Here is a 19,250-nt window from a genome sequence, read left to right on the forward strand (position 1 = left end):
AGTAACAGGAGTATACATACCTGGTCCTCACCAGTTACAGGAGTACATATACCTGGTCCTCACCAGTTACAGGAGTATACATACCTGGTCATCACTAGTAACAGGAGTATACATACCTGGTCCTCGCTATGCCTTCAATGACGCGATGTCAGTTACGTTTGCCCATTGGTGCCGATGTTTTATTTCGTCTTCTGTAGCCAAAAAAAAAAAAAAAAAAGTTTTGTTGGTTATACTGTGTGATTTGTTTGACTTAATAAGCTGTCGGTAAGCATATTGTATACAAATAGAAGCCACTCTCGCAAAAACTACCATTGTTCATACTTCATAATACGTTTCTTCTCTTTATTCTTATTTCCTATATGAATAAACAAACAACAAAGAAAGAAAAAACGAAATGTTAACAACAATAATTTGAACCAAAAAAAGATAAAACCTGTGTCAAATTCTGAAACAAATGAGAATATATCGAGACATTGCAAAAGTACTAGTAGAATTAAACTAGGTGTTTCGGAATCGTAAGTTTTTTCTGTTTAATCTGTTGGAATCTCCATCAGCCTTCGACATCTATCCCGGAAATCACGATATTCGGAGCAAGGTTTTGACCCCTTAATCAACTTCGACAAGAACTAACCGTAGTTTTGGACAGGGTTGTTACTATCAAGAAAGGGAAAATGTACAATAGGAAATTCGAAATCGTACAGCTTAGTAATGTAATAGGACGTTGCTGATGATCATATTGACATTTATTATCGAAGAAAACAACCGATTTAAAACAATCTAGTGTCTTTTATTTCTAGCTCATAAGGGTATATACAGACATTCGACGAACAAATTCTCATACTTGTATACATCACATTGTCAATGTAGATATATCTCTTTTTATTTCTATTTGGCCTTTGTCATTTGTTTCCACAATTACATCGTTTGATAAAAAATACTTCACAACCATATATATATATATTTAAAAAAAAATAGCATGAGAACGAATGCGCTACTTGAGTTTGGTACGAGATATGGTCAGTCAAATGTCAATAGAAGGTATAAGTGTTTGTAGACAAAGATTAAAGGTAGAAGGTATTAGTGTCCTTGGTAACCAAACAAGCGTTGGTAGAAGGTATTAGTGTCCTTGGTAACCAAACAAGCCTTGGTAGAAGGTATTAGTGACCTTGGTAGCCAAACAAGCCTCGGTAGAAGGTATTAGTGACCTTGGTAACCAAACAAGCCTTGGTAGAAGGTATTAGTGTCCTTGGTAACCAAATAAGTCTTGGTAGAAGGTATAAGTGTCCTTGGTAACCAAACAAGCCTTGGTAGAAGGTATTAGTGTCCTTGGTAACCAAACAAGCCTTGGTAGAAGGTATTAGTGACCATGGTAACCAAACAAGCCTAGGTAGAAGGTATTAGTGTCCTTGGTAACCAAACAAGCCTTGGTAGAAGATATTAGTGTCCTTGGTAACCAAACAAGCCTTGGTAGAAGGTATTAGTGTTTGTAGACAAAGATTACATCCTTAGATGTTTTGTCTGCTGACACAGCTACGTGTGGTTTGGGCATTGGGGTCAAGAAACAAATAATAATAGAATAACAATTATAAAATAATCCCGCTTAAACTAGGTCAATTGATATTCTATGGTTTAAAACATTAACACCCAACAATCGCTTTTGTGTTATTTTGTGTGTGTTTGTTTATATAAGGTCGTTGTATGACTGTTGTAGGTCAGCTATTAGTCCAGGATGAACGTTTTTTTACACACTCTGACGTGTGTGTAGTTCTATTGTTTATACACTCCGATACGGATGTTGTTTTATTGTGTTATATGTATATTTATTCTATTAATTCGCCAGTTGCCAGGAGAGCTTATTTAGACATCACACAATCCGTACATCTCGGAGTAGTGCTGAATCTGAGAGTCGGTGGCCATAGTTACTTTACTTAAACATCACACAATCCCTACATCCCGGAGTTACCTGAGAGTCGGTCGCCATAGTTACTTTACTTGGACATCACACACTCCCTACATCCCGGAGTAATCTGAGAGTCGGTCGCCATAGTTACTTTACTTGGACATCACACAATCCCTACATCCCGGAGTAATCTGAGAGTCGGTCGCCATAGTTACTTTACTTGGACATCACACAATCCCTACAGCCCGGAGTAATCGGAGAGTCGGTGGCCATAGTTACTTTACTTGGACATCACACAATCCCTACATCCCGGAGTAATCGGAGAGTAGGTGGCCATATAGTTACTTTACTTGGACATCACACAATCAGTACATCCCGGAGTAATCGGAGAGTCGGTGGCCATAGTTACTTTACTTTGACATCACACAATCCCTACATCCCGGAGTTATCTGAGAGTCGGTGGCCATAGTTACTTTACTTGGACATCACACACTCCCTACAACCTTGATTGATCTGAGAGTCGTCGCCATAGTTACTTTACGGGGACATCACAGAATCCCTACATCCCGGAGTAGTGCTGAATCTGAGAGTCGGTCGCCATAGTTATTTTCTGTATCATAAAGCAGGCACTTTCAGAAAGAGGTGACCACATTGACGATGTCTTCCATGAGTTAACCGGTATGTATACTCTCATGTCGGTTCTAACGCAATGTTCGATATCTGTATGGTGGGAAGTCGGTTCTAACGCAATGTTCGATATCTGTATGGTGGCCAGTCGGTTATAACGCAATTAACGCAATGCTCGATATCTGCATGGTGGCCAGTCGGTTCTAACTCAATATTCGATATCTATATGATGGCCAGTCGGTTCTAACGCAATGTTCGATATCTGTATGGTGGCAAGTCGGTTCTAACGCAATGTTCGATATCTGTATGGTGGCCAGTCGGTTCTAACTCAATGTTCGATATCTATATGATGGCCAGTCGGTTCTACCGCAATGTTCGATATCTGTATGGTGGCCAGTCGGTTCTAACTCAATGTTCGATATCTGTATGGTGGCCAGTCGGTTCTAACGCAATGTTCGATATCTGTATGGTGGCCAGTCGGTTCTAACTCAATGTTCGATATCTATATGGTGGCCAGTCGGTTCTAACGCAATGTTCGATATCTGTATGGTGGCCAGTCGGTTATAACGCAATGTTCGATATCCGTATGGTGGCCAGTCAGTTCTAACTCAATGTTCGATATCTTAATTGGGCAGTCGGTTCTAACGCAATGTTCGATATCTGTATGGTGGCCGGTCGGCTCTAACTCAATGTTCGATATCTGTATGGTGGCAAGTCGGTTCTAACTTAATGTTCGATATCTGTATGGTGGGAAGTCGGTTCTAACTTAATGTTCGATATCTGTATGGTGGGAAGTCGGTTCTAACTTAATGTTCGATATCTGTATGGTGGCCAGTCGGTTATAACGCAATGTTCGATATCCGTATGGTGGCCAGTCGGTTCTAACTCAATGTTAGATATCTGTATGGTGGCCAGTCGGTTCTAACTTAATGTTCGATATCTGTATGGTGGGAAGTCGGTTCTAACGCAATGTTCGTTATCTGTATGGTGGCTAGTCGGTTCTAACTCAATGTTCGATATCTGTATGGTGGCCAGTCGGTTCTAACTCAATGTTCGATATCTGTATGGTGGCCAGTCGGTTCTAACTCAGTGTTCGATATCTGTATGATGGCCAGTCGGTTCTAACTCGTTGTTCGATTTCTTTATGGTGGCCAGTCGGTCCTAACTCAATGTTCGATATATGTATGGTGGCAAGTCGGTTCTAACTCAATATTCGATATCTGTATGGTGGTCAGTCGGTTCTAACTCACTGTTCGATATCTGTATGTTCGATATCTATATGATGGCCAGTCGGTTCTACCGCAATGTTCGATATCTGTATGTTCGATATCTATATGATGGCCAGTCGGTTCTAACACATTGTTCGATATCTGTATGCTGGCCAGTCGGTTCTAAAGCAATGTTCGAGATCTGTATGGTGGCCAGGCGGTTCTAACTCAATGTTGGATATCTGTATGGTGGCAAGTCAGTTCTAACTCAATGTTCTATATCTTTATGGTTGCCAGTCGGTTCTAACTCAATGTGCGATATCTGTATGGTGGTCAGTCGGTTCTAACTCAATGTATATCTGTATGGTGGCCAGTCGGTTCTAACTCAATGCTCGATATCTTAATATGTCGGCCAGTCGGTTCTAACTCAATGTTCGATATCTGTATGGTGGCCAGTCAGTTCTAAATCAATGTTCGATATCTGTATGGTGGGCAGTCGGTTCTAACTCAATGTTCGTTATCTGTATGATGGCCGGTCGGTTCTAACTCAATGTTCGATATCTGTATGCTGGTCAGTCGGTGGCCAGTCGGTTCTAACTCAATGCTCGATATCTTAATATGTCGGCCAGGCGGTTCTAACTCAATGTTCGATATCTGTATGATGGTCAGTCGGTGGCCAGTCGGTTCTAACTCAATGCTCGATATATGTATGGTGGCCGGTCGGTTCTAACTCAATGTTCGATATCTGTATGATGGCCAGTCGGTTCTAACTCATTGTTCGATATCTGTATGGTGGCCAGTCGGTTCTAACGCAATGCTCGATATCTGTATGGTGGCCAGTCGGTTCTAACGCAATGCTCGATATCTGTATGGTGGCCAGTCGGTTCTAACTAAATGCTCGATATATGTATGGTGGCCGGTCGGTTCTAACTCAATGTTCGTTATCTGTATGATGGGCCAGTCGGTTCTAACTCAATGTTCGATATCTGTATGATAGCCAGTCGGTTCTAACGCAATGTTCGATATCTGTATGGTGGGCAGTCGGTTCTAACTCAATGTTCGATATCTGTATGATGGCCAGTCGGTTCTAACTCGTTGTTCGATATCTGTATGGTGGCCAGTCGGTTCTTACTCACTGTTCGATATCTGTATGGTGGCCAGTCGGTTCTTACTCACTGTTCGATATCTGTATGGTGGCCAGTCGGTTATAACGCAATGTTCGATATCTGTATGGTGGATCTGTATGGTGGTCAGTCGGTTCTAACTCAATGTTCGATATCTGTATGGGGGGCAAGTCGGTTCTAACTCAATGCTCGATATCTTAATATGTCGGCCAGGCGGTTCTAACTCAATGTTCGATATCTGTATGATAGCCAGTCGGTTCTAACGCAATGTTCGATATCTGTATGGTGGCCAGGCAGTTCTAACTCAATGTTCGATATCTGTATGGTGGCCAGTCAGTTCTAACTAAATGTTCGATATCTGTATGGTGGCCAGTCGGTTCTTACTCACTGTTCGATATCTGTATGGTGGCCAGTCGGTTCTAACCCAATGCTCGATATATGTATGGTGGCCGGTCGGTTCTAACTCAATGTTCGTTATCTGTATGGTGGCCGGTCGGTTCTAACTCAATGTTCGATATCTGTATGCTGGTCAGTCGGTGGCCAGTCGGTTCTAACTCAATGCTCGATATCTGTATGGTGGTCAGTCGGTTCTAACTTAATGTTCGATATCTGTATGGTGGGAAGTCGGTTCTAACTTAATGTTCGATATCTGTATGGTGGCCAGTCGGCTCTTACTCAATGTTCGATATCTGTATGGTGGGAAGTCGGTTCTAACTTAATGTTCGATATCTGTATGGTGGACAGTCGGTTCTAACTCAATGTTCGATATCTGTATGATGGCCGGTCGGTTCTAACTCAATGTTCGATATCTGTATGATAGCCAGTCGGTTCTAACGCAATGTTCGATATCTGTATGGTGGCCAGTCAGTTCTAACTCAATGTTCGATAGCTGTATGGTGGCCAGTCGGTTCTAACGCAATGTTCGATATCTGTATGGTGGCCAGTCGGTTCTAACTCAATGTTTGATATCTGTATGGTGGACAGTCGGTTATAACGCAATGTTCGATATCTGTATGGTGGCCAGTCAGTTCTAACTCAATGTTCGATATCTGTATGGTGGCCAGTCGGTTCTAACTCAATGCTCGATATATGTATGGTGGCCGGTCGGTTCTAACTCAATGTTCGTTATCTGTATGGTGGCCAGTTGGTTCTAACTCAATGTTCGATATATGTATGGTGGCCAGTTGGTTCTAACTCATTGTTCGATATCTGTATGGTGGCCAGTTGGTTCTAACTCAATGTTCGATATATGTATGGTGGCCAGTTGGTTCTAACTCAATGTTCGATATATGTGTGGTGGCCAGTCGGTTCTTACTCATTGTTCGATATCTGTATAGTGGCCAGTCGGTTCTAACTCAATGTTCGATATCTGTATGGTGGCCAGTCAGATCTAACTCAATGTTCGATATCTGTATGGTGGCCAGTCGGTTCTAACTCAATGTTCGATATCTGTATGGTGGGCAGTCGGTTCTAACTCAATGTTCGATATCTGTATGATGGTCAGTCGGTTCTAACTCAATGTTCGATAATATACCTGTAGGGCTAACAATCACCGCGGGACTGGTAGTCTACCTGTAGGGCTAACAATCACCGCGGGACTGTAGTCTACCTGTATGGCTTACAACCACCGCGGGACTGGTAGTCTACCTGTAGGGCTAACAATCGCCGCGGGACTGGTAGTCTACCTGTAGGGCTAGCAATCACCGCGGGACTGGTAGTCTCCCTGTAGGCCTAACAATCACCGCGGGACTGGTAGTCTCCCTGTAGGGCTAACAATCACCGCGGGACTAGTAGTCTACCTGTAGGGCTAACAATCACCGCGGGACTAGTAGTCTACCTGTAGGGCTAACAATCACCGCGGGACTGGGAGTCTACCTGTAGGGCTAACAACCACCGCGGGACTAGTAGTCTCCCTGTAGGCCTAACAACCACAACGGGACTGGTAGTCTACCTGTATAACTAACAATCACCGTGGGACTGGTAGTCTACCTGTAGGGCTAACAATCACCGCGGGACTGGTAGTCTACCTGTAGGGCTAACAATCACCGCGGGACTGGTAGTCTACCTGTAGGGCTAACAATCACCGCGGGACTGGTAGTCTACCTGTAGGGCTAACAATCACCGCGGGACTGGTAGTCTACCTGTAGGGCTAACAATCACCGCGGGACTGGTAGTCTACCTGTAGGGCTAACAATCACCGCGGGACTGGTAGTCTACCTGTAGGGCTAACAATCACCGCGGGACTGGTAGTCTACCTGTAGGGCTAACAATCACCGCGGGACTGGTAGTCTACCTGTAGGGCTAACAATCACCGCGGGACTGGTAGTCTACCTGTAGGGCTAACAATCACCGCGGGACTGGTAGTCTACCTGTAGGGCTAACAATCACCGCGGGACTGGTAGTCTACCTGTAGGGCTAACAATCACCGCGGGACTGGTAGTCTACCTGTAGGGCTAACAATCACCGCGGGACTGGTAGTCTACCTGTAGGGCTAACAATCACCGCGGGACTGGTAGTCTACCTGTAGGGCTAACAATCACCGCGGGACTGGTAGTCTACCTGTAGGGCTAACAATCACCGCGGGACTGGTAGTCTACCTGTAGGGCTAACAATCACCGCGGGACTGGTAGTCTACCTGTAGGGCTAACAATCACCGCGGGACTGGTAGTCTACCTGTAGGGCTAACAATCACCGCGGGACTGGTAGTCTACCTGTAGGGCTAACAATCACCGCGGGACTGGTAGTCTACCTGTAGGGCTAACAATCACCGCGGGACTGGTAGTCTACCTGTAGGGCTAACAATCACCGCGGGACTGGTAGTCTACCTGTAGGGCTAACAATCACCGCGGGACTGGTAGTCTACCTGTAGGGCTAACAATCACCGCGGGACTGGTAGTCTACCTGTAGGGCTAACAATCACCGCGGGACTGGTAGTCTACCTGTAGGGCTAACAATCACCGCGGGACTGGTAGTCTACCTGTAGGGCTAACAATCACCGCGGGACTGGTAGTCTACCTGTAGGGCTAACAATCACCGCGGGACTGGTAGTCTACCTGTAGGGCTAACAATCACCGCGGGACTGGTAGTCTACCTGTAGGGCTAACAATCACCGCGGGACTGGTAGTCTACCTGTAGGGCTAACAATCACCGCGGGACTGGTAGTCTACCTGTAGGGCTAACAATCACCGCGGGACTGGTAGTCTACCTGTAGGGCTAACAATCACCGCGGGACTGGTAGTCTACCTGTAGGGCTAACAATCACCGCGGGACTGGTAGTCTACCTGTAGGGCTAACAATCACCGCGGGACTGGTAGTCTACCTGTAGGGCTAACAATCACCGCGGGACTGGTAGTCTACCTGTAGGGCTAACAATCACCGCGGGACTGGTAGTCTACCTGTAGGGCTAACAATCACCGCGGGACTGGTAGTCTACCTGTAGGGCTAACAATCACCGCGGGACTGGTAGTCTACCTGTAGGGCTAACAATCACCGCGGGACTGGTAGTCTACCTGTAGGGCTAACAATCACCGCGGGACTGGTAGTCTACCTGTAGGGCTAACAATCACCGCGGGACTGGTAGTCTACCTGTAGGGCTAACAATCACCGCGGGACTGGTAGTCTACCTGTAGGGCTAACAATCACCGCGGGACTGGTAGTCTACCTGTAGGGCTAACAATCACCGCGGGACTGGTAGTCTACCTGTAGGGCTAACAATCACCGCGGGACTGGTAGTCTACCTGTAGGGCTAACAATCACCGCGGGACTGGTAGTCTACCTGTTGGGCTAACAATCACCGCGGGACTGGTAGTCTACCTGTAGGGCTAACAATCACCGCGGGACTGAAAGTCTACCTGTAGGGCTAACAACCACCGCGGTACTAGTAGTCTACCTGTATGGCTAACAACCACCGCGGGACTGGTAGTCTATCTGCAGGTTAAACAATCACTGCGGGGCTGGTAGTCTACCTGTAGGGCTAACAACCACCGCGGGCCTGGTAGTCTGCCTGTAGGGCTAACAATCACCGCGGGACTGGTATTCTACCTGGAGGGCTAACATTCACCGCGGGACTGGTAGTCTACCTGTAGGGCTAGCAACCACCGCGGGACTGGTAGTCTACCTGTAGGGCTAACAATCACCGCGGGACTGGTAGTCTACCTGTAGGGCTAACAATCACCGCGGGACTGGTATATTACCTGTAGGGCTAACAACCACCGCGGGACTGATAGTCTCCCTGTAGGGCTAACAATCACCGCGGGACTGATAGTCTACCTGTAGGGCTAACAATCACCGCCGGACTGGTAGTCTACCTGTAGGGCTAACAACCACTGCGGGACTGGTAGTCTACCTGTAGGGCTAGCAACCACCGCGGGACTGGTAGTCTCCCTGTAGGGCTTACAACCACTGCGGGACTGGTAGTCTACCCGTAGGGCTAACAATCACCGCGGGACTGGTATTCTACCTGGAGGGCTAACATTCACCGCGGGACTGGTAGTCTACCTGTAGGGCTAACAACCACCGCGGGACTGATAGTCTCCCTGCAGGACAAAAAATCATAGCACTTTAACTGTCATTAATTTATTGTGCATTGTAGATTGATACAAGCGAATCTTCATAAAGTTGTCTTTTGTTTTGGTGTTACCTGAGTTATTGTTATTGACCTTTGTGTTTTGTGTCCTCCTAGTTGTTGTTGTCTATTGATGCCTTTTCTTTGCGTCACTTCATGTTTTTGTTTGTGTTGTTGCTGTTGTTGTCTCCTAACTTATTCATTTGTTTCTGTTTTTGTGTCTTCCCCGCTGTTTTGGTTAATGCCATTTTCTTTGCGTCTCTTCAGTTGTCTTTTGATCGGTGTCGCCTTAATTGCTGAATGGATAAAATGATCAGATGGTGCAGTACATGTTTACTTTCTGTATCAACAACTTAAGGTTTTATCATGTATCGATTATTTCGTACTTCTTATGATTATTTTACTAAACGAGGTGATTGATTTTGTTGACCTTTTACAGTGTTTTGGTTGTAATGTTACTAAGTAGATAATGTTGTGGTAGTAGTAATACTATGTAGATAATGTTGTGGTAGTAATGTTACTATGAAGATAATGTTGTGGTAGAAATTATACTATGTAGATAATGTTGTGGTAGTAATGTTACTATGTACCTAATGTTGTGGTAGTAATGTTACTATGTAGACAATGTTGTGGTACATATATGTAGTAATGTTACTATGTAGACAATGTTGTGGTAGTAATGTTACTTTGTAGGCGGTGTTGTGGTAGTGAGGTTACTATGTCGGCAATGTTGTGGTAGTGATGTTACTATGTAGACAATTTTGTGGTAGTAATGTTACTATTTAGACAATGTTGTGGTAGTAATGGTACTATGTACCTAATGTTGTTGTAGTAATGTTACTATGTAGCCAATGTTGTGGTAGTAATGGTACTATGTACCTAATGTTGTGGTAGGAATGTTACTATGTAGACAATTTTGTGGTAGTAATGTTACTATGCACCTAATGTTGTGGTAGTAATGTTACTATGTACCTAATGTAGTGGTAGTAATGTTACTATGTAGACAATGTTGTGTTAGTAATGCTATTATGTACCTAATGTTGTGGTAGTAATGTTACTATGTAGACAATGATGTGGTAGTAATGTTACTATGTACCTAATGTTGTGGTAGTAATGGTACTATGTAGACAATTTTGTGGTAGTAATGTTCCTATGTAGACAATGTTGTGGTAGTAATTTTACAATGTAGACACTGTTTTGGTAGTAATGTTACTATATACCTAATGTTGTGGGAGTAATGTTACTATGCACCTAATGTTGTGGTATTAATGTTACTATGTAAACATTGTTTTGGTAGTAATGTTACTTTGTAGACAATGTTTTGGTAGTAATGTTACTTTGTAGACAATGTTGTGGTAGTAATGTTACTATGTAGACAATGTTTTGGTAGTAATGTTACTATGTACCTAATGTTAGACCTTTGTTTTATCGTATTGCTGTGGCTGTACACAGCACATACCAACTTAAAGTATCGAGTCCAAAATCCACTCGTCGACACAATAAATGTTCATCACATCAGTAATGCGCGTGCATGCCTCCCTGTTCTACGTCACGTGCAGGTACATTGTATTCCGGTTCACGTCTGCTATTGTTATGTTTATTTAGGATGGACTACCTCACACTTAGAGCTCTGTGTCGTTCTCGTGTTGTCCTGGATGTTCATTGTAGGTAGGTATAATGTTTATTTATTTAGAAACTCCATGCTTGATATGCAATTATCATTTCGTTATTCTCAAATTTTAATTAAATTGGCTATTTTCGTTTGGTACGTTTCTTACTCTCCGCGTAATTATTTGGCATAAACAAGGTAAGAATACTCTCTCAGCATTATAATCTGATTAAAGAGAGATAACTCGTTCGTGAGTAAGACCACACACGACATTTGGCTGTATCATTTCCATTATGATATAATAAATAAAAAAATTAACTCAGCAAATTGGATGGTATTTCCGTCACTTGACCAGGTAGACGATAAGCAGCTTAAGATAAGATTTTCGTTCTTTGCACATGTTACACAATACACGTCTGTGATGAAGTTGGCGGTGGCGAGGGGATTATGTGTTCATTACTGGTAAGTACCTGTACTTGTTGGCTTGCCAAGGGACGCTGGGGATACACATTCAGTTTTAATACATTGAAGGAGGTCTGTCCTATTTCCTATGCATAGTTGGCATCTAATTGAATCGAGGCAAGGCAATCATTTATTAATATGTTATCAATTATGAAATGAATTGTCTTCCATATTCCATTGATCAAATGAGGTGAATTATTTAAAGTCATTAATTAGCTTTTCCAGATGGGCTGAAGGTCACATGACGTCGGGTGTCAGGAAACACACAACAAATGTGGGTCACATAACGAAGAATGTCAAAACAGGCACAAAAAATAAAGGTCACATGACGACAAACGTTAGAACAGACACGTCAAATATCGGTCACATGGCGACGGATGTCAAAACATTGAAAAACTAAGTAGGTCACATGACATGGCCGGGATGTTGGATGACGTGATGATATGTTATCATTGTATACTCTGCTCTACTTAAACTTCACGAGCAGGTGTTGACAGAAACGCTTCACAGTTACCTAGACACGTTTAGCGTCATAATTCAGCATTTTTTTCACATACTTTTAGCGTCCTCTACACTTTCAACATCCTCTACATACTTTTAGCGTCCTCCACACTTTCAGCATCCTCTACACACTTTTAGCGTCCTCCACACTTTCAACATCCTCTACATACTTTAAGCGTCCTCCACACTTTCAACATCCTCTACATACTTTTAGCGTCCCCCACCCTTTCAGCATCCTCTCCATACTTTAAGCGTCCTACACACTTTCAACATCCTCAACATACTTTAAGCGTCCTACACACTTTCAACATCCTCAACATACTTTAAGCGTCCTACACACTTTCAACATCCTCTTCATACTTTTAGCGTCCTGCACACTTTAAGCATCCTCTACATACTTTCAGCGTCCTCCACACTTTCAACATCCTCTTCATACTTTTAGCGTCCTCTACACTTTCAACATCCTCAACATACTTTAAGCGTCCTCCACACTTTAAGCATCCTCTACATACTTTTAGCGTCCTCCACACTTTCAGTATCCTCTACATACTTTAAGCGTCCTCCACACTTTAAGCATCCTCTATATACTTTTTGCACTCTCCGATCACTATAACCTTTCCAACGCAAATACACTTTATGTGCGCCTTCTCACTTTCAGAACCCCAATCCCTTTTCGCCTCACACTTTACATGACCGTTGAAGCACCCCTACACTTTTGGCAGCGCTTTACACTTTTAGTACTCCCCTCCATCACACACAATTCACATAGCCCCTTTTCCACTTTTGATATCCCCGACACCTACCATCGCCCGAATCATTATGAGCTTATCCTAACTTCTAACGTACAACACTATTCTATCGTAACTCCATTAAAGCGTCGCTTTCATATTGTTTAAGAAGAGTCCGCACAATTTTATTTCCCACTACTTACACCAACCAAGAACTACTTTTAGTACGCCATTAATCTTGAACACTGTTAATGCCACCCTCAAACACTGTTATTGCAACCCTCAATTACTGTTATTGCCCCCCTCAAACTCTGTTATTGCCACCCTCAAACACTGTTAGTGCCACTCTAAAATTCTATTATTGCCACCCTCGATTATTGTTATTATCACTCTCAATTACTGTTATTACCACCCTCAAACACTGTTATTGCCACCCTCAAACTCTATTATTGCCACCCTCAATTACTGTTATTGTCACGCTCAATTACTGTTATTGCATCCCTCAATTACTGTTATTATCACACTCAATTACTGTTGTTGCCACCCTCAATTACTGTTATTGCTCCCTCAATTACTGTTATATCCACCCTCAATTACTGTTAATGCCACCCTCAAACACTGTTATTGCCATCCTCAAACTATGTAAATAGCTACCCTCAATTACTGTTATTGCTTTCCTCAATTATTGTTATTGCCACCCTCAAACTCTGTTATTGCCACCCTCAATTACTGTTATTACCACCCTCAAACACTTTTATTGCCACCCTCAATTACTGTTATTGCCACCCTCAATTACTGTTATTGCTCCCTCAATTACTGTTATATCCACCCTCAATTACAGTTAATACCACCCTTAAACACTGTTATTGCCATCCTCAAACTATGTTAATAGCTACCCTCAATTACTGTTATTGCTTTCCTCAATTATTGTTATTGCCACCCTCAAACTCTGTTATTGCCACCCTCAATTACTGTTATTGCCTCCCTCAATTACTGTTATTACCACCCTCAAACACTGATATTGCCATCCTCAATTACTGTTATTGCCACCATTAAACACTGTTATTGCCACCCTCAAACTTAACCTCAGATAGGATAAAGTTTGCAGATGATCGCTGTAATATGTAAATGACAAATAGTCTTTAGGTCATTATCAGTTACTCATTATAAAGTGGGATTTCACAATACAACACATCAAAAACTAAAAACAAAAACAAAAATGCAAAAAATAGCATGTTTGGTTTTTTAAAGATGTCCTTCGAGAATCGGTCTTTATAAAAGAAATATAACGGTGTTAAGAGGATTGTGTAGCTTTTAAAAATGTAAGTAAAAGATGTTCCAATCTAATTACCCAATAACCTGGTATTAAAAATAGAAAAGGGGGCACCTGTCGGTATAAGATCTCGGTCAGACACTACACTGTAATTACTGTACAGCTCCAGCAATCGGCTACATTTGTAAACACGTAACAGTAAAAAGTGTGGTCGCCTTTCATGTGGTAGCTTACTCGTGTAGATTTTCATTGAATTAAACCTGTTTTGGCTGTTTTTGTTTTTACTCGTATTTCACAGAGGAGCCGTTGGCGAGTCGTTACTAGGGGAGCGATGTGGGTGTAAACAACTGTGTCTGTCACTTTCACTACAACTAAATACGAATCACAGACGTACATATGTCGTGTGTAGTCAGGAGTATAATGTGGGGTCCAATGGGCTGAATTACAGCACTAACCTGGACAAGGGATAGTCAGGCGTATAATGTGGGGTCCAATGGGCTAAATTACAGCACTAGCCTGGACAAGTGATAGTCAGGCGTATACTGTGGGGTCCAATGGGCTGAATTACAGCACTAACCGGGACAAGTGATAGTCAGGCGTATAATGCGGGGTCCAATTAGCTGAATTACAGCACTAACCTGGACAACTGATTGTCAGGCGTATAATGTGGGTCCAATGGGCTGAATTACAGCACTAACCTGGACAAGGGATAGTCAGGCGTATAATGTGGGGTCCAATGGGCTAAATTACAGCACTAGCCTGGACAAGTGATAGTCAGGCGTATACTGTGGGGTCCAATGGGCTGAATTACAGCACTAACCGGGACAAGTGATAGTCAGGCGTATAATGCGGGGTCCAATTAGCTGAATTACAGCACTAACCTGGACAAGGGATTGTCAGGCGTATAATGTGGGTCCAATGGGCTGAATTACAGCACTAACCTGGACCAGTGATAGTTAGGCGAATAATGTGGGGTCCAATGGGCTGAATTACAGCAACAACCTCGACAAGTGATAGTTAGGCGAATAATGTGGGGTCCAATGGGCTGAATTACAGCAACAACCTCGACAAGTGATAGTTAGGCGAATAATGTGGGGTCCAATGGGCTGAATTACAGCACTAACCTGGACCAGTGATAGTTAGGCGAATAATGTGGGGTCCAATGGGCTGAATTACAGCATTAACCTGGACAAGTGATAGTCAGGCGTATAATGAGGGGTCCAATGGGCTGAATTACAGCACTAACCTGGACAAGTGATTGTCAGGCGGATAATGTGGGGTCCAATGGGCTGAATTACAGCAACAACCTCGACAAGTGATAGTTAGGCGAATAATGTGGGGTCCAATGGGCTGAATTACAGCATTAACCTGGACAAGTTATAGTCAGGCGTATAATGTGGGGTCCAATGGGCTAAATTACAGCACTAGCCTGGACAAGTGATAGTCAGGCGTATACTGTGGGGTCCAATGGGCTGAATTACAGCACTAACCGGGACAAGTGATAGTCAGGCGTATAATGCGGGGTCCAATTAGCTGAATTACAGCACTAACCTGGACAACTGATTGTCAGGCGTATAATGTGGGTCCAATGGGCTGAATTACAGCACTAACCTGGACCAGTGATAGTTAGGCGAATAATGTGGGGTCCAATGGGCTGAATTACAGCACTAACCTGGACCAGTGATAGTTAGGCGAATAATGTGGGGTCCAATGGGCTGAATTACAGCACTAACCGGGACAAGTGATAGTCAGGCGTATAATGCGGGGTCCAATTAGCTGAATTACAGCACTAACCTGGACAAGTGATTGTCAGGCGGATAATGTGGGGTCCAATGGGCTGAATTACAGCATTAACCTGGACAAGTGATAGTCAGGCGTATAATGAGGGGTCCAATGGGCTGAATTACAGCACTAACCTGGACAAGGGATAGTCAGGCGTATAATGTGGGGTCCAATGGGCTAAATTACAGCACTAGCCTGGACAAGTGATAGTCAGGCGTATACTGTGGGGTCCAATGGGCTGAATTCCAGCACTAACCTGGACAAGTGATAGTCAGGCGTCTAATGTGGGGTCCAATGGGCTGAATTACAGCACTAACCGGGACAAGTGATAGTCAGGCGTATAATGCGGGGTCCAATTAGCTGAATTACAGCACTAACCTGGACAACTGATTGTCAGGCGTATAATGTGGGTCCAATGGGCTGAATTACAGCACTAACCTGGACCAGTGATAGTTAGGCGAATAATGTGGGGTCCAATGGGCTGAATTACAGCACTAACCTGGACAAGTGATAGTCAGGCTGCTGGGAATGTGAAGAGTCCTATCTGTCATCTTGTTGAATTGAGTAATGAAACAAATATTATTTGATGACAAATGTGCTATTTACACTTTTTCAAGCACATTGGTTAGACTTCAAAATGGAATAGCACAAGCTGAGTGTTTTAACGCTTTCCAGGCCTGTCTTTATCACTACAAAACACCTTTAATTTAATGGGATAAACAAATGATTCGATTCGAAAGAGAGAAGTCAGTTTTCATGATTTTTTAAATGAAGAAATCTTGACTTCTGAAATATTACTCCCAAAAATGAACCACAATGTTACATTTACTTTAGTGACAAAAACAGGGAGGGAGGGGTGTATTCAATGCCATCTCATAAAAAGTTTATTACGAGAGGAACAGACAGAATTTACCGTAAATTGTGAAATAAACTGGGTGAAAAAACAACATTGTAGGCATGCATTCTGTTTATATTAAAGCATAAAATACACAGGAAAATGACATGGAAAAACAAAACGAACAGAAACAATTAAAGGATACCAAAAAATGGCCTCATTTATATTCTGTCATTTCAACCTTTGAAAGCAGGATTACTCAGTAGACGTACCTATTCCTGTCGTGCGCGACAATGACCTCTTTTTATACTGTTTGATTCTTTTCAAAGTTTTCCATCTCAAAATAGTTATGAAAATACCGACTTGAATCAAAAAACACTTGTACACAAAGCAAACTCCAGGTCTTGGCTCCACATATCACGATGTTGTTTATTCATTTCGTTGCCAGTAAAAAATAGTGTCCCTGTACCAAACTACCACCAACTCATATTATGTTGAACAAAAGTGCTCCTATCTAAAACGTAAAGTAAACAAAATAATGGACAAACTGATCCCTTCGGTAATGTCAAAAAGTAGAATAAACATGCCATGGAATCAAAGTACACGAACAAACTGACAAGCGAACGGTACAAGTCCAGGCTACAACACAAACTTAGATAATTGGCATCATCTTGTTAAAAAATCGTTGTGTCTGAAAATTCTGAACAACCTGGTAAACAAAGTAAACACCATCAACTTAACCCTGAAATAACACGGTATTACCCATACAAAACAAACTCAAAACCCAATCAGATTACACGGTATTACCCATACAAAACAAACTCAAAACCCGATCAGATTACACGGTATTACCCATACAAAACAAACTCAAAACCCAATCAGATTACACGGTATTACCCATACAAAACAAAATCAAAATCCAATCAGATTACACGGTATTACCCATACAAAACAAACTCAAAACCCAATCAGGTTCCTTCAGCGATCAACTACAGTCTGTTTTAATCTATATCTTCCATATCTGTGAATAGAAACCTTACTCTACATCCACCTTGAAATGTCAACCGTGATCACAGACGTTTACAAAATTTCTCTCAATCTAAACAGGCTACTGGAAAACAGCTCTTACAATTCATAACCCCCAAAACAACCCACAGCATTACAGTTCCGTCATGTGTAAACCTTTTGAAAAACCGCCGACAGATATAGAATCAATCCCGAGAAGACCTTCTGGTTATGTTCTAACCAATACATGTACAATTATATTGACAATGTTACAGCTATGAAAACAGCACTGCCAACTCTTTCCTCATTAATCGTACTATACAAAACCGTCCCCGGCATAGTAGCAAACAGAAAAACATTGACATTCCATCTCGAAATTATGAATGTATAAAACAAATTTCGACTACTCGCTTCAGATGTACTTTTAAAAAAGAAATCACAGCCCATAGTCATCGTATAAACAGTTTGGGAAACCTGATGAAAGGAAGAAGATTAACTCGAATTGATCTTTTTATCACTTCTGTTGAAATACAGATACTCATTTTGGTCTTAGTACTTGTTTGGTAGGATTAGAATATCTCACAAACACCGGAAACATATAATGTGCTCGTTGTGTGATTTAATGATAAAAGAATAATTTGTTTTGCTGAATTATCCAATAAAAACTTATGTATAAATAGATCAAGTTGTTTTTTTACAGAAAAAAAAAGAAAGAAATAGAAAATATCTTATTTGGACCAATATATTGGTATTTCGAATAGAAGGCGATACATTGTAATGCATTAGGTTAACTTTAGTTAGTTTAAGTCAGTATTATATCAATACGTCCATTTTATTGAATGATATCTCTTTACTTTTAGGAGTAGGTGCGGAATATTTGTTTACTGTCATGTTTTACTGTATGTATGCACAACTACAACTGTAATGAGCTGTTTCACTTGACGTAATCAATGAATTCAAACATGTACTTACCTTTGGATTGTCTTGCCCACAAATATTGCACTCAGACCTTCCCTCAAAACATACAAGGTAAGACTCCAAACCCACATGTTGTAATGACCCCAGTCGTTTCCATCCCAGTGGTGCAGTGATAAGCCCCGAGCAGACCTCTCTGGTAGGGCAGTGATAGGCCCCGATCAGACCTCTCTGGTAGGGCAGTGATAGGCCCCGAGCAGACCTCTCTGGTAGGGCAGTGATAGGCCCTGAGCAGACCTCTCTGGTAGGGCAGTGATAGCCCCGAGCAGACCTCTCTGGTAGGGCAGTGATAGGCCCCGAGCAGACCTCTCTTGTAGGGGTTCTCAACTCTAGGAAAAACTCGGCAGTGATAGGCCCCGAGCAGACCTCTCGGGTAGGGGCTTCTCAACTCTAGGAAAACTCGGCAGTGATAGGCCCCGGGCAGACCTCTCTGGTAGGAGTTCTCAACTCTAGGAAAACTCGGCAGTGATAGGCCCCGGGCAGACCTCTCACGTAGGGGTTCTCAACTCTAGGAAAACTCGGCAGTGATAGGCCCCGGGCCGACCTCTCTGGTAGGAGTTCTCAACTCTAAGAAAAACTCGGCAGTGATAGGCCCCGAGCAGACCTCTCGGGTAGGGTTTTCTCAACTCTAGGAAAACTCGGCAGTGATAGGCCCCG

At 42.9% G+C, this 19,250-nt stretch overlaps 1 protein-coding gene across 1 annotated transcript in view; it reads left to right on the top strand.

The window, feature by feature from the left end:
- Positions 1 to 1,744: 1,744 nt before the first annotated feature.
- The window catches only part of LOC110441918 (sodium-dependent serotonin transporter-like), a 117,292-nt gene continuing 99,786 nt past the window's right edge, over positions 1,745 to 19,250 (top strand). Inside the window, exons 1-2 of the mRNA XM_021485225.1 lie at positions 1,745 to 2,578; positions 11,029 to 11,091. The gene's annotated coding sequence lies outside the window, so the exon portion shown is untranslated. The remainder of the gene's footprint in view (positions 2,579 to 11,028; positions 11,092 to 19,250) is intronic.

This window comes from Mizuhopecten yessoensis, unplaced genomic scaffold, assembly GCF_002113885.1.
Source record: "Mizuhopecten yessoensis strain PY_sf001 unplaced genomic scaffold, ASM211388v2 scaffold716167, whole genome shotgun sequence".
Lineage (NCBI taxonomy): Eukaryota > Metazoa > Mollusca > Bivalvia > Pectinida > Pectinidae > Mizuhopecten > Mizuhopecten yessoensis.